The sequence below is a fragment of the Marmota marmota genome, unplaced genomic scaffold (assembly GCF_001458135.2).
Source record: "Marmota marmota marmota unplaced genomic scaffold, marMar, whole genome shotgun sequence".
In the NCBI taxonomy this organism is placed as follows: domain Eukaryota; kingdom Metazoa; phylum Chordata; class Mammalia; order Rodentia; family Sciuridae; genus Marmota; species Marmota marmota.
In genome coordinates, this window is record NW_026000283.1 from 2699924 (window position 1) to 2714543 (window position 14620).

Consider the following 14620-nt stretch of genomic DNA (forward strand, 5'->3'; position numbering starts at 1 on the left):
GAATACATTCTGACTTTCTCCAAGATCAGAAGCCCCCTGTGTTCCAACAGAGCACTGTCAAAGCATCTTTCCCCAGAGCACTAAATTCACCCAACCTCTCCTTCATATTTGTACATATTTTCTGGCACCAGATTTGTTTACCATTTACTTTGTTCTTTCTTTCTGACAGTGAGATGTGTTTTATGCTTCTTTGTGCTAGTTTTACATGTTGTTGTTATTGTTGGACAAGGAAGGCCTTTATTTACTCTTTGGTAATCCCTCCTTTATTCCAAGTATTTTTCCTGAATGCTTAATGGGATTCCTAGCCTCAGTAGGCCGACTATTCAATTGTTAGATGGCTTCATAGCTCAGTTAGGTTTTGTTAACCTCATTTTTAAAAAACTTTATTTTATTTATTTATTTTTTATGTAGTGCTAAGGATTGAACCCAGTGCCTCACACATGCTAGGCAAATGCTCTACCACTGAGTCACAACCCCAACCCATCATTAACCTCATTTTTGAGGGACAGAAAATTTGCTGAATAGCCTAAGATGTTCGGTTTTTAATATTGGTTTTGCATAATTTATTGTGCGCCAGTTACTATGTGTTTTACATGCATCATGTCACTTAATCCTCATAGCAGCTGGATGAAATAGGTTTGAGTATTAACATCCTGTTTTAAATTGGAAGGAACTCAGAGGGGTTAATGATCATGCCCAAGGTCATGCAGAAAGTTTGACTCCTGACTCTAATAAGACTGGGCATATGTAGGAGCAGATGTAAGGAATGCTTGGACTTAATCACTGAAATAATGATTTGAAACAGATGTACCAATGGCCCAGAGAAAATGTAATTAATGATAATAGCATGTGGTGTTGTATGCAGTGAGGCTAGGACTTGGAGAAGTTCTTTGCCCACTAGCCAGGGATAGGTTACACTGAGGTATCCATACCTTTTTACCTGCTGCCTTGGAAGGAGCTTTTCTACATTTGTCCCAGCTGATGTCTTCAAGCAAATGTTTCTGTTTGGCTCAGTTTGTGGCCAATGTTGCAAAAACTTGGTTGTGCATGTGGTATGCACATGCCCATTGACCTCAGGTGCTCCTTCCCCTCACCAGGTGTACTCAATCTGTAGGCTTCATCTTGTCTACTTACCTAGCTACACTGGGCACTAACTTTCCTAAATTTCTCCTCATGTTGTGCCTCTTACCTCCCAGATATATGTTACTGCCTAGCCCTCATGTTAGTTCATTTCTCTTGTTATCTTCGTTCTCTTAGGAAGCCTAGGTATTACAGAATCTTTTCTTCAAAATACCTGGACACATTATTCCTTGAACTATGGGTTTAAGTATTGTCATTGCCTGAATATTTCTGGTATTATGGCCATTCTGTAGACCTGAACTTCCATCCTTTGTAAGATGGCAATGCCAGTTCAAATGAAGCCAAAGTTTAAAAAATTAATGAGCACCCCTCCTATTCTTCAGTTCAATCATTTTTATGCCAAGTCACATAGCTAAATCATTTCCCTTGTCCTCAAACTTTTTGTTTCAGCCTTTTCTACTTTTTTTCCTGAGATCCTGGCATGCCTTGTGGTCAAGTTTCCTTACATGAGCACTGTTGGTTGAACTCAAATGCTTACTTCTTTAGCACTGTGCTATGAACAACTTACCTAAAGGGCAAGAAGGCTCCCCTGCATCAACAATAATGTAGACTGTGAATCAAAACAATTTATTTCCTAGAGCTCAACAGCTGAGTTTTCACTGCAAGTGCAGAAAAGGGTAGAGAAATAACTCAGCTTTCTCTGCTTCATCTGACTTTCAAGCAGCACATTAATATGGCTAGTTAGTGCTTTCCAGTTTATGCCATCAACATTGTAAATTCAGTAGCTTAAGTCTCACAGTGGTTTTGGTATAAGCCTTTAATCTTAGTAATGATTCCTTGATCAGCTGTGGCCCTTCCAATACAGAGGTCATTAGAGGTCCCTGTTGAGAACTCCCCAGCTGTTTCAGTTCAGTTCATGTATATTTATTTACATGGCTTTTGAACCACATTTGGGTATGCAGGAGCACAGCTCCTTTTAGAGGTTGGTGTTCCAGATCATTTCCTGAAAGTGCAGTGGAGCTGGGAAAAAAATCAAACCCAAGGCACCCTGTTTGAGATGCATTGCTTGAGATGAGACTGGCACCCTGCTTTTAACTATTTCAGGGTTAATGACAGTCCTGCCAGAGCCTCTTTGTTGCCTTCAAAAAGGCCAATTGGAAACCTAAAAAAGGCCATTTTCCAGGTAGGATATCATTGTGTTGGCAAAGGCAGGACATTTAGACAAGGAAATCAAAATGATCTACTGAAAAGTGAAAAATGCAGTCAAATTGGTCTTTTGACATTACTAAGACCAGAATAAAATGTGCTAGCTTGAAGTATCAGGCCAAAAAGGTTTGCATTTGTAGACTTCATAGTGATCAATGTCATGTCATAGCTGACCATTGCAGAAAAAGATCCATTTGGAAGAACTTGTGAAAGACCTGCAGCATCAAATGGCACCTGAGTGGATTTTTAAGGATTTATGTACTTCTCTTAGGAATGTAAAAGTATATAGCAATGCGCTCCTAGAGGTGAAAAGGATGTTAGAGATTATCTGAATCAATCTCCCAAATTTACAAGATGACAGGTCTAAAGATGGGAAGCTGCTTGCTGAAATTCACACAGTGAGTTAGTGCAGAGTCAAGACTAAACTATAGGTTATGATTAGAGCAGTTCAGTATCCCATCCCCATTTGAAAACTATAGATAGATTAGTGGCAAATTTCACATCTCAGTGCTCCAAATTAGCAAGTCAGCAAAGCTTTGAAGTCAGGCATGGGATAGCCCTGATCTACTGGTAAGTAATTATGTGAACTTGACTAAATTACTTAAAGTCTCTGGTACTCAATTTCTGCAGTTGTGAAACAGGGATAAAGATAACTATGTTAAAAGGTAATTCTGGGGTTAAATGTGATAGCATGTATAAATTGCCTAGTGTCATACATAGCTAGTCAGTGATCAAGAAAATGAAGCTGAGGTTATTGACATTGTTATTATTTCCAAAGGAGTCCTCTGAAACACCAAGTTTCCTTTCTTTAATTTTTTCTTTGTTTTTATGTCATTGACTATTGGACTAGAGGTCATAAGCAGGCACAGATTTTTAAGTCTCTATCAGTTGAGACTAGAGCCCAAATGAGAACAAAGCTGCTGTGATTGTATTGTGTTACAGGAAGGAAATATAATTTGATTTACCAAAAATCAATTTAGAAAACTCATCTCAAACCTACCTGCATAAAGCCAGGCACATCTGCACAGCAGTAACAACACATAGAGGCATTTCTGCTGAAAAAGTGTCTTCTAGTAAAGTGGAAAGAATGTACACAGTCTTAGCCTCCAGCTGGGTAGCAAATTTCAGAATATTTCCTGAACAAAGGCTAGTAAGCATGAGGTATGTCATGTTTGATCATTAGGTAGTTCAGCTGGAAAAAAAGTAACATACACCAAGACAGCAAGGGCTGTCAGATACTCCGTGTGGTGCTTGCAGAATTGGGGTTCTTTTATTTGCTTTTTCCGATTCTCAACTGAACTTCCTTCAGTTATCCACAGAATGACCTCAGGGACACCCAGCTGGATTTTATCTCATCTCTTTCCATTAGCTCTCCCATCCTGCCACCAGCTTTTCTTTTCCTTAGTGATCAATAGTGAGATCTCTTTCTATGACAAATAACAAAGCCCTCAGCATTGCCATTTTTTTTCTAGTGGCTGTGGCTGCCTCAGCCCCAGGCCAGGAAGCCAGAATTGTGGCTATTGATTTGATTACAGCTCTGAGAAGGAAGGGGGGATGAAAGCTTCTTGTACTTCTGTTAGATTAGGAACTAGTTGCCATAACTAATCTGGAGCCTGAGTACAACCCTGAATAATTGATAAAGACAGGAATTGAGATATTTATGGAAAAAAAGTCAAATTCCTGTATTGTATCCAATGACTTCTACTTCCAATGATGGTTACTAAGCAGTTCCTTAAAGTTTGACTTAAGAAGTATCCATGATTAATTTCTCTTTGGACTGTAATTCAAACTAGACACTTTTGAATGTCCCATTAAAAACATGTTCACTGTCTGAAGCACTGGGATGCTAGAGACAGAGGACTTGTGTTCACTTGGGAGTGTAAGAAGTAGGGCAAGTCTGCTCCTCATCCACATCCAATATAATACCCTCCAATACCTCCAATATAATACCTCCAATATAATACCCAAGAAGATATTGTCACAGCAGCTTCTCCACAAAGGGGCAAATGAATAGCAGAAATGAAATCCCATGTCCAATCTCTAAGGAGATTCAGATGGGGAAAAAAAAAAAAAAACAGAGGTTTCTTGGAACTAGTTTATTTAGGGCCAAGGTTTCAGAGAAGGAAGAAAGTCCTATCTGGGCCTCTAGTTGACCATCTGTATGAGAGATGGTTCAAGTGATCCCTGAGGTTCTGGTGAGCCGTAACATGTTATATATCCTATTATAATAGCCACCATTTACTGAGGGATTATTACGTGCTAGGCAGCATGCTAAGCACTTTGCATATCTAATCTCATTTAATCCTTAAACAACTCAATGAAGAAGCTAGTATTGCCTACCATTTCCATTTTAAAAACAAGGAAATTGGAGCTCTGAGAAGCAATTTTCCTAAGCTAGTAGATGGCAAAGTTGGGATTTAAATTCAGTCCTCCTTGACTTTAAAGACAGAATCAGTTCCTGGCTTCATAGAGTTCTCAGCCTTGTGTATCTTAATTGGCTAAACCATTAGATCCCCTCTTCATTTCTCGCATGATAGTCCTCACTGGATATCAAATGGCACTGTGAAAGACATGAGCCTTCCTGAGCTATATCCTCATCCAGATTTCCTTACCTCAAAGAGATCTGATATCCACAAACCAATTAACTGCTATTACATGAGATTCTGAGTTACGTGATCAAAAATTATTAGGTCAAGAGACCTAAGGGTACAGATTGGTGTCAGACCACTTGCCTAGTGTACGCAGGGCCTTAGGTTTGATCGCCAACACTGCAAAAACAACAACAAAGAAAACAAACAACAGGAACAGTTCTAACAGAATGAGCCTGGGGAGCAGAGATACTTTGATTAGGGGTAGCCAGTCTTTGATGGGGATCTTTAATGGAATGCCCTGAGTGATAGAGATAAAAGTTAAGGGGCTGGGGTTGTGGGTCAGCAGTAGAGTGGTCACCTAGCATGTGCAAGGCACTGGATTAGGTCCTCAGCACCACATAAAAATAAATAAATAAAATAAAGGTATTGTGTCCATCTGCAACTAAAACATTAAAAAAAAAAAGTTAACTCGGAGGACACGGAAAGGTATAGAAGCTATCTTACTCTAACTGCTGTAACAAAAAATTCCCACCTCTCTTTTTTTTAAGAGAGAGAGAGAGAAAAGAGAGAGAGAGACAGAGAGTCACACAGAGAGAGAGAATTTTTTAAATATTTATTTTTCAGGTTTCAGTGGACACAACATCTTTATTTTATTTGTATGTGGTGCTGAGGATCGACCCCAGTGCCCAGCGCATGCCAGGCGAGCGTGCTACCGCTTGAGCCACATCCCCAGCCCTCCCACCTCTCTTTTGCATAATACATTAAAACTGTATGTCTTTTTCATATCACTGTCTTCTATAGGACTGCAGGAATGATTGACTCCACTCAGCCATCAGAGTCTCAGCTTCCTTCCATCAAGTCACTATGTCATTTTCTAGGGCCTCAGTTTCTTCCACTGGATCCTTCTAGCAACAAATGGGAGGATACACAGAAGACATATCAATTCTTTGGTTCAGGGTGAGTGAAATCAGTATTACTCATTGCTGAAAGTTGGTTACAAGGTCCCCTCTACATGTAAGGGGTTTGGGAAGAATAGTCCAGTGGTGTACCAAAGAAGAGAACAGAGATTTTGGTGGACCCATAGCATTGTGTCTGACTTAGGAGGAAAGAGAAGATAGGGAGAAGGCACAATGAAGGTGAAAATGGCTTACAACAGTAACCATTACTTCATTCTTTTTTGTTTTGCTATCAAGATCTGGGGGAGCTTATGCAATAACAGGACTACAATGTTACCCAACACCAGATGGCATCATTCACATTATAGTCTACATGAATGACACCTCTAGAGCACAATCATATGTCTTTGTCTTTAAAAAATGATTTGGGGTTGCTTGGCATTCTTGGGGGATACAGATGCTCAAAGCACAACCTTTGGACTTTTTCAAAGATGTAATTGGAAAGCAGAATATAAAGAGGCAGAGAGCACTAGTGCTACAGTGACAGGATTTGATTTAAGACCAGTGAGACAGATGGTGGTATGTTTTCTTAGAAGCAAACCAGGAAACAACAGATTTGCAAACAAATTTTAACTGCCATCATTCTTCTAATACCCCACATGAGCAACACAAGCCACTGTGAAGCACAGTGCTTCCTGAAGGCAGTTGTATTTCCAGTGTTTTCCTTCCTGCCTATTCAGAAGGGGAAGAGGTCTGTATCAGTGTCAAGGAAATAATTCCACCTTTAATAGTACTGAAACTGTAACCTTTACTCTCATCTCTGAGTAACTGGAATAAGTTCTATCTATAATAGAGGAGCATAGGAAATAGTCAAGTTGATTTACTTACTGGGGGTTATGAGATGGGTTCTGGTCTGGATCTGAATTGAACGATTGAGCAAACCCAAGTTTCTCTAATATGAGAAACACTTTTATGCTTAGACTGGCTTTAATCATAGTGGGATATTTTAAATAACTGCTTACCTTAGAACAAGAGAAATCAAAAGCACAACTTGTAAGTAATTTGCCTTTCTTCCTGATTGGCCTGTACTCTGATAGATCATTTAAAGCCTGCCATATGTCTGATGGAACGAGTGTTTCTAAATCTTTGCTGTATCACTTATTTGCCATGAAGTTGAGCCACCACAATTTCCCTTTGGCCCATAGTGATTTCAGACTCCAGTTTTCATGAAATACATTTCAATGAATATACTGGCTATAGTTGTACAGAGCACATTTTTTGGATATTTAAGTTTGGAATTTTATCAATCAGGTCATTCCTGCCTCTGGTTTATCTAGTGGGATCTTTAGGGAATATGGAGACAGTTAGGAAGCTGTCAGTGAGAGCAGGTGAAGTACAGGCAGGTGCCTCTGTTTGTACTTTGCAAGTATCCCCAAAATAGACTTTACTTTCCACAGCTCTGCCCAGGTATTATTGTATTTTTCATCATAACAGCTTGCCAATTAGGATTTCTGCCCTCTCTTTTTCCATGCATTCTAAATAATATTGCCAGATTATTTTAAAGATGTAGTGCTACTTCTGCCATTCCTCTGCTCAAAATTCTTAAAGGACCAAAAAAATCCAAAGTAATAAAACTAAATTTTTTGGCTATACATTCAAGGTTCTCTATGTTTGGGTCTCTAATTGCCTTTTTATTTTTACCTTTCTGACCCTCCTTATAACAAACTGAGAGCTTATCATAAGATGCCCTGTGTTTTCTTACTTTCATGCCTTTGCTCTGTCTCAATCACTCTTCTCTCTCTCCCCTGTCTCTCTAATCATTACCTGGGAAATCTACTCATTCTTTAACTCTCAGTTCAAATTTTACCTGATCTTTGAAGCTTAAGTACCTCTCCAAGTGAAAAGGAATCACTCCTATGCATGCCTACAGCATATTTCTGGTGCCCATATTTGACATTTATGCTATTCTGCCTCAAGTGTTAGTTTGTTATTTACAAGTATGTCACCACTAGTCTGCAAAAACCCCTCAAATACAAGGGCTGTGTCTTTTTCATCTCTATATGTTCTATAGACAGTGCAGTATCTGGCAGAGAGGAGGTGTGTGAAGAATACTTGGTGACTTAAATTAATCACTTCTTTAGTTTTTTTTTCCCTGTGATAAAAGTGATGATAGCTTCCTTATTGTGGGCACCAACTTAATTTCTGCCAGTGGGGTCAGAAGCAGGGGGTCAAGCTACTCCCTTTCTGTATTGAAGCAATCAAGCTGAAAACCAAAGTTGGTGAATGCTTAACCTTTCTCCAAAAAGCCATCGGCAGTATTTATCATAAAGTTATAAGAACAGGTTGGTATGTTAGAAAGGGGGGTTTGGAGAAAAGTTGAGTCAGAGTATATGTCCATCACTGAAAAGGGAAAAGGTTTAGAACAGCCATAAGAGCCTGCAGATTTACCCAATGATCATATGTGTGTATATATATGCATACACATATGTATACATAAAGGTGAAATTTATTGTGGTGTATTCATATGTGTATATAGAATAATTTGGTCAAATTCATTTCACCATCCTCCCCTTCTCCCATCCCTCCTCCCCCCTCAAGCCACTTCCAAGTATACCTCATAACTTGCCAAGTTTCATTTTGTTTCTATCTTCATTTCTTTCCTCAGGATCAAACATATATCCCATGCTTTGTACCTGTAATATAAGTTGTGCTGTTATTTATATCTAGTTGGGGTGACAGGATATGTACCTAAGAAGATAGATATCACAATATATAGCATATGAATTAATAATAAAAGAAGTCTGGAGCCAGCTGGCTGGCTTTGAATCATCACTGCATTACTTACTAGCTGGGGAATCCTAGAAAAGTTATTTTACTGTCTGAAATTCAAATTGCTCATATGCAAAAATGCATAATAATAATAGTAGTGTCTAACTTAAAACAACACTGTGACAGTTAAATAAAGATAAAAAGAGTACTTACAAGTGTTACTGTTGTTATTATTATATAAGATCACAAAAAGGGCTGGGGATGTGGCTCAAGCGGTAGCGCGCTCACCTGGCATGCGTGTGGCCCGGGTTCGATCCTCAGCACCACGTACAAATAAAGATGTTGTGTCCACTGAGAACTAAAAAATAAATATTAAAATTCTCTCTCTCTCTCTCTCTTTAAAAAAAAAGATCACAAAAATAAAATGGCTTCGGATGTGGCTTAGTGATAGAGCATATAACTAGCATGCATGAGGTCCCAAGCTCAAGCTCAATCCCTACTATTCCACCCCTGCTGAGAGCCACAGCCAAAGGGGCCCCAGCAAACTTCCAGCTGCCGGCTGATGATTGGCTCGCAGCGGCCCCAGCAACATCTAGCTGATTGACTCCTCTGCGGTGATGCTCATTGGGCTGTTTCCCTGCCCTTTCAGACCACGGAGCTGCTCATTGGGGGACTTTTTTGGCTCCGCCCACATGACCCAGCCAATCGGCCTCAAGAGCAGGAGGATTATGGGAGGTGGGGAGAAGCTTGTGGGGGAGAGAGAGGCTTGTGGAAAGCCGGTGGTGGCAGTTGGGGCTCTGAGGGTTTTTCCTGAGAGGCTGTTTTGTTTGGCGTGTGTGGTTCTAAAAATAAAGTTAGTTTCTTTTGACAAGTGGCTCCTGATTGTGCCCAGCCAGACTGCGGCACACCTCCCCCCTTTCACACACACACACACGCACACACACACATGATTACAAAATATAATATTATGTAATAAACAAATAACAAATGTCAGGGCATCAGAAGCTGTGGTTTCTATCCCAACTGCCACTTATTTACTTCAGCCAACATACATTTCCCTCTCAAATCCTTGGTTTGCTAACTATGTTAGTCAGCATTATGCCATTGTAAACAAAATACCAGAAAAACTTAAAGGAGGAAAGTTTATTTGGGCTAACAGTTTCAGAGGTTCAGTCCATTGTCAGCTGAATACATTGCTCTGGGCCCCACTGAAACAGAATATCATGGTGGAAGGACATGGCAGAAGAAGCTGCTCAGTTCATGACAGCCAGGAAGCAGAGAGCTTTAGTGCAAGGAGCCAATGATAATATAATCCCAAAGGGCATACCCCCAGCCATGCTCTAGCTGACTAGAGTTTTCACCCATTAATCCATTCAAACCATCCATCAAATGGAATAATCCACCAATTAAGTTAGAGCTCTCATAATCTAATCATTTCACCTCCTGCATCAACACAGAAGCTTTGGGAGGACACAACACATCCAAATCAAAATATTATGAAATGAAGTGTAGAACTAAATTATATCTAAAGCTCCTTCCAGCTCTAGAATGCTAGTGTTTAATATTGAATGCAAGCTCCTTTCCTACTAGGAGATGGTTTATTAAAAACAAAGAAAAAAAAGGAGGGGTGGAAAATGTAATTCATATCTGCCAAGGGGGATTTTTTTCTTTCTCTTTCTTTCATTGGCTTCTGATAATCAAACAGATATCAAATGGGTGGAGGTTGGTTTTTATGCCTCCTATCTTGATTTTTCATCTTTCTTTCAGCCACCATTTCACCAGCATTCAGGAAAATGAAAGCCCTAAAAAATAAGGTCCTTAAAAGCCACTAGTTGCAAAACAGCAGAGGTGATTGTCTGATGCAGAGATTCAGCTCAGTGCAGCTTTATTTAAAGATCATTTCATGTAATTAAAACTGCAGTCTATCTAAAAAGATAGCAATCTTCTTTTGGGAAAGAATGCTTTTATTAACCAACCGTCTAATTGATATGAAATTTTTGAATAACTTTCTTTTTAAGACCTGCAAAAAAAGATTAAAGTGAGCTTGAATGCAGTTGTCATTTAAAAGCATACTATTATCAGCACCGGTGTGAGAGACATGCACATTTCAATGATTCCCAGGTCCTTTTTTCATTTTAGTTAGTACTCTAATAACTCTCCTTCCATGATCCCCACCCACCACAGCAAAATAAGGTAAAAAAAGTATCTATTTATCCTGTGATTACCTCTTTTTGGCTTTTTAAACTAGAGCAATTTGTGAACCACCCTCTAAGTGCCCATAATGGCTGATCACTGTTACTTGACATAGGTCCAGTTTCCATGTGTAAGATGATAGAGTGATTCAGAGTGACAGGATTTTAAGGAAGTGAAATTTGGTTGAGATATTTCATCTTAAAGATAGTATGGTGGGAAGCTAATAGTATTCTGTTTGTACAGGTAAAATGATGGCAGTTTCTTACCAGTTAACCCAATAACAGTTATGCCTGGGTCCAAGTGCACACCACTGGCTCATTTTTAGGGAAATATTCATTCAGGCCATTGACCACTATTCCTTGGAACCATAGACAGGGACTGCAGGGTTATGTTCATTGAGGTCTTTTGTAGTATTTGTGCAAAATATATTAATTCAAAATATAAACTTGCCTCCTTTCCACCATTTTAATCCTCAATGTTCCTTTTCACTTGCTTTTTGGTTTATCTCTTTTACTGCTATAGTTTTCTTTTTACATTTTTGCTTTCACTCTTGCTCTTGTTCTCTACCTAAGTAAGTAAGAGTGGAGACTGGAATCCTGTTTTTGCTACTTATTTTTCTATGATACTGGGCAAGGCAATCTTTTTTTTTCTTGCTGTATATTCTTCATTTGTAAACTTGGAAAAACATAACTACTTCATCAGGTTGTTGTAAACATTATATGAGACAATGTACATAAACCACTTAGAGCTGTGCCTAGTACATACTAAACACTTAGTCATTTTTAATATTCTTTTTTTTCTCCTTTCATGTTTTATTTATCCCTTACATTTTCTTCTTATTTTTCCCTGCCTTTCATTCTCATCAGTATTGAACTATACTTTTCAGTGCTGCTATTTTGTCTCAGCAACTATATAGCTCTGGGCAGGTACTTGACAACTTTGGACTCTATAACACATATTTTAATCTCTTTCCTTTGGAGCGTCCTTCTTCTGGAAGTCACAGAAGTTTTTATACAATGCAATTATTATCATGTGATTTTCTTTACTAATAAACTAAATCCTAAATCCTCATCATAAAATACAAGGCCATCCATAATATGGCTTGTACCATCATATTCAAACTTCATTTATGCTCCTGAAATAATCTGCAAAAGTAGGTAACAGGCGTGCTTGAACCCAAACACATCACTTTGGTTTCTCTGAACCATAGTGCACCCTTGTCTACTTTTCTGCCTTCTGAACCCTTGTGCAGCTATTAATATCCAGCCACAAATTGTTCTCCAACTTCATTATCCAGTTTTGATTCTTCTTTCCTTTCTGCTTGCACAAAATTTCATGAAAATTACTATGATAATGTCTATCACAATGTTAGTATGGATCTTCTCAAATAGATTGGGAACCCCTGGGAATATAGCTCTATTTTTCTACCTTCTCTTTATAGTTTCTGGGTCCTATAACTTTTCTGGTAATTCAAGAAATAAGCATCCTACTTTCAAAACTAGTTGCTTATCAGTCTAGAGAATATTTACATTTGGATTTATGTCCAAGTACCTGCCATGATTTTTCAACTTTGATATCTTGGCTCAGTTGCAGATAATCATGGTATCTTTGAAAATAGGCAAGTAAATTTTAATATATACATAACTGAACTGTATGAAGACCGGAGAGATGGCCAAGGATGGGCCTTCAAATTTCCACTCAGCCTTAGGGTTCTAGTTTTTTTTCTTTGTACTAAGAATTGAACCCAGGGGTGCCTAACCACTGAACTACATCCATAGTTCTTTTTTTAACCTTTGTTTTATTTATTTTTTTATGTGGTGCTCAGTATCAAGCCTAGTGCTTAACACATTTGAGGTAGGTGCTCTACTAGTGAGCCCTAACCCCAGCCCCTCTCCCCAGTTCTTTTTATTATTATTTTGAGACAAGTTCTCATTACGTTTCTGAGGCTGGCTTTGAACTTGGGATTCTCTTTCCTCAGTGTCCTGAGTCAGTGGGATTATAAATATGCACCACTACATCCAGCCTTAGTGTTCTATTTTAACAAGCCATAGAGTTACTATTTCTTGAGAAGTGCTTGATAATTATCATGGACTATTATTTTGATTACTTTTCTATCAGAGATTCTCAGATAATAAGATGTTAAGAATCTTTTTTGGGAGCTAGGTATGCATGTGAGAGAGTAAAATCTTTCCAGTTTTTCTCACATATTGGCCTCCCTCCCAGTTCTGAAGTTCTACCCTTTGTGCTTTTCACTTTTGCATCTGGGCCATTACCTGACTAGCTTGCCAGCAATTTACAATGAAAATTAAATACAATTTCCACTCTGTAGGAACTTTAGGAAGTAATCTTAAGAAAAAAAAGCTCTGCAAACCTTTGGATCGTCAAATTTGAAAGCTCATATATTCAAAGAAAGAACAGAATCTAGATGGGGGATTTGTGGCTGTCACTGGTGTCAGCACAAGGTAATAAACTAGAATGAGTTTCAGCAGGAAACTAAGAAAAGAGGTGGGAACAGGGAGGAAGACTTATCAATATATCTAGGAGAGATTACACAGTGTTCTTAGAAACTAGAACACTGAGGTAGCTAAAGGTGGAGGGGAACAAATGAAATGAAAGGAAATGGGTATGTTTATTTGCTAACTAGGGAACAATTAAATTGGATAAATGGGAAATAAGGAAATAGAAATTAGGGCTGGAAAATGTCCACCATGCCACCTGATTTTGAAGTTGTCTCAAGGTAAAATTTCCTAATTCAGTTAGACCATATCCAAGAATCCTGACACAGACAAGAATCTGGCCATACTTTAGCATGAATTCATCCCAAGAGCAATGTCAGTACAGCACACCTGTGGAAACACTACTAGTTTTGAATGTGGGCTCACCTCATCTGAGCAACTTCTCCAAACTGGACAGGCAAATATATGCTGAAATTAGCAACGTGTGGGAATCATAAGACTCAGAATAGTGTTGGCTCTATCAATAAACAGCTGTGCAGCCTTGAGCAAATCACTTCCTCTTTCTGTTTCTTATTTGTCTCCTCTGAAATAAAGACCATTAAGCTCTGCTCTGAATGCTTCAAGATTGTGAGAATCAAATGTGCTGGCACTGAAAAGTGTGGTTACAGTGTCTTCTGTCAGGTTACTGGGCTCAGCTCCCAGAGATTTAAGCTCTATTGTGGCTATCAAGAAATAACACTCTCTCTCCAGGAAGATAACTGGAGGACTGTTATAGACAGACTGAGTAGCCATTTCCTCAATTCTTTCATCTACATAGTTCTACTTATGTGAGTCTGGAACGTGTTGCACAGGTTAGCAGCAACATTGTCAATGGTAAGCATAAGAACGTTTTAAAATGTTAGAAATGATAAATTCATGCATTTCTGTGGTATTGATTCCAAAAGCATTATACAGCTCAAAGGTCAGGACTGTGTTTTGTGTGCACATTCTGTATGGTTTCAGGGGAAATAAAACAGAAATAAACCAACTTGGTAGTCTTAAAAGTGTTCTGATCCCAATAGCCAATGTCATTATGAGCAGAGAGCACAGATTGAGCTGCCAGAAGTAAGGAGGGGTCTGGAGATATTTACATTTTGCTGAACAAAGAATGGGCTGACTTTCCTTTGTGTACAAAACTGACACACTTTAGAGCCAATACAATCTTCCTTTAGTTTTTCTCCAGTACTCAGGATGGATTTGTATTGAGCCATCCTCATAATCTCAGTTGAGCCAAAGTCCCCCTCAGTGTGGTAACTCACTGAGCTAAGGTTAGGTTTCAGGCTGTGCCTTGGTTAGAGCTCTAGCTCTAGCTACTGGAACATTTTTTCTCTATATATGTCAAACTTCTACTTTAGATTTGAAAAAAAAATTTATATATATATATATATAT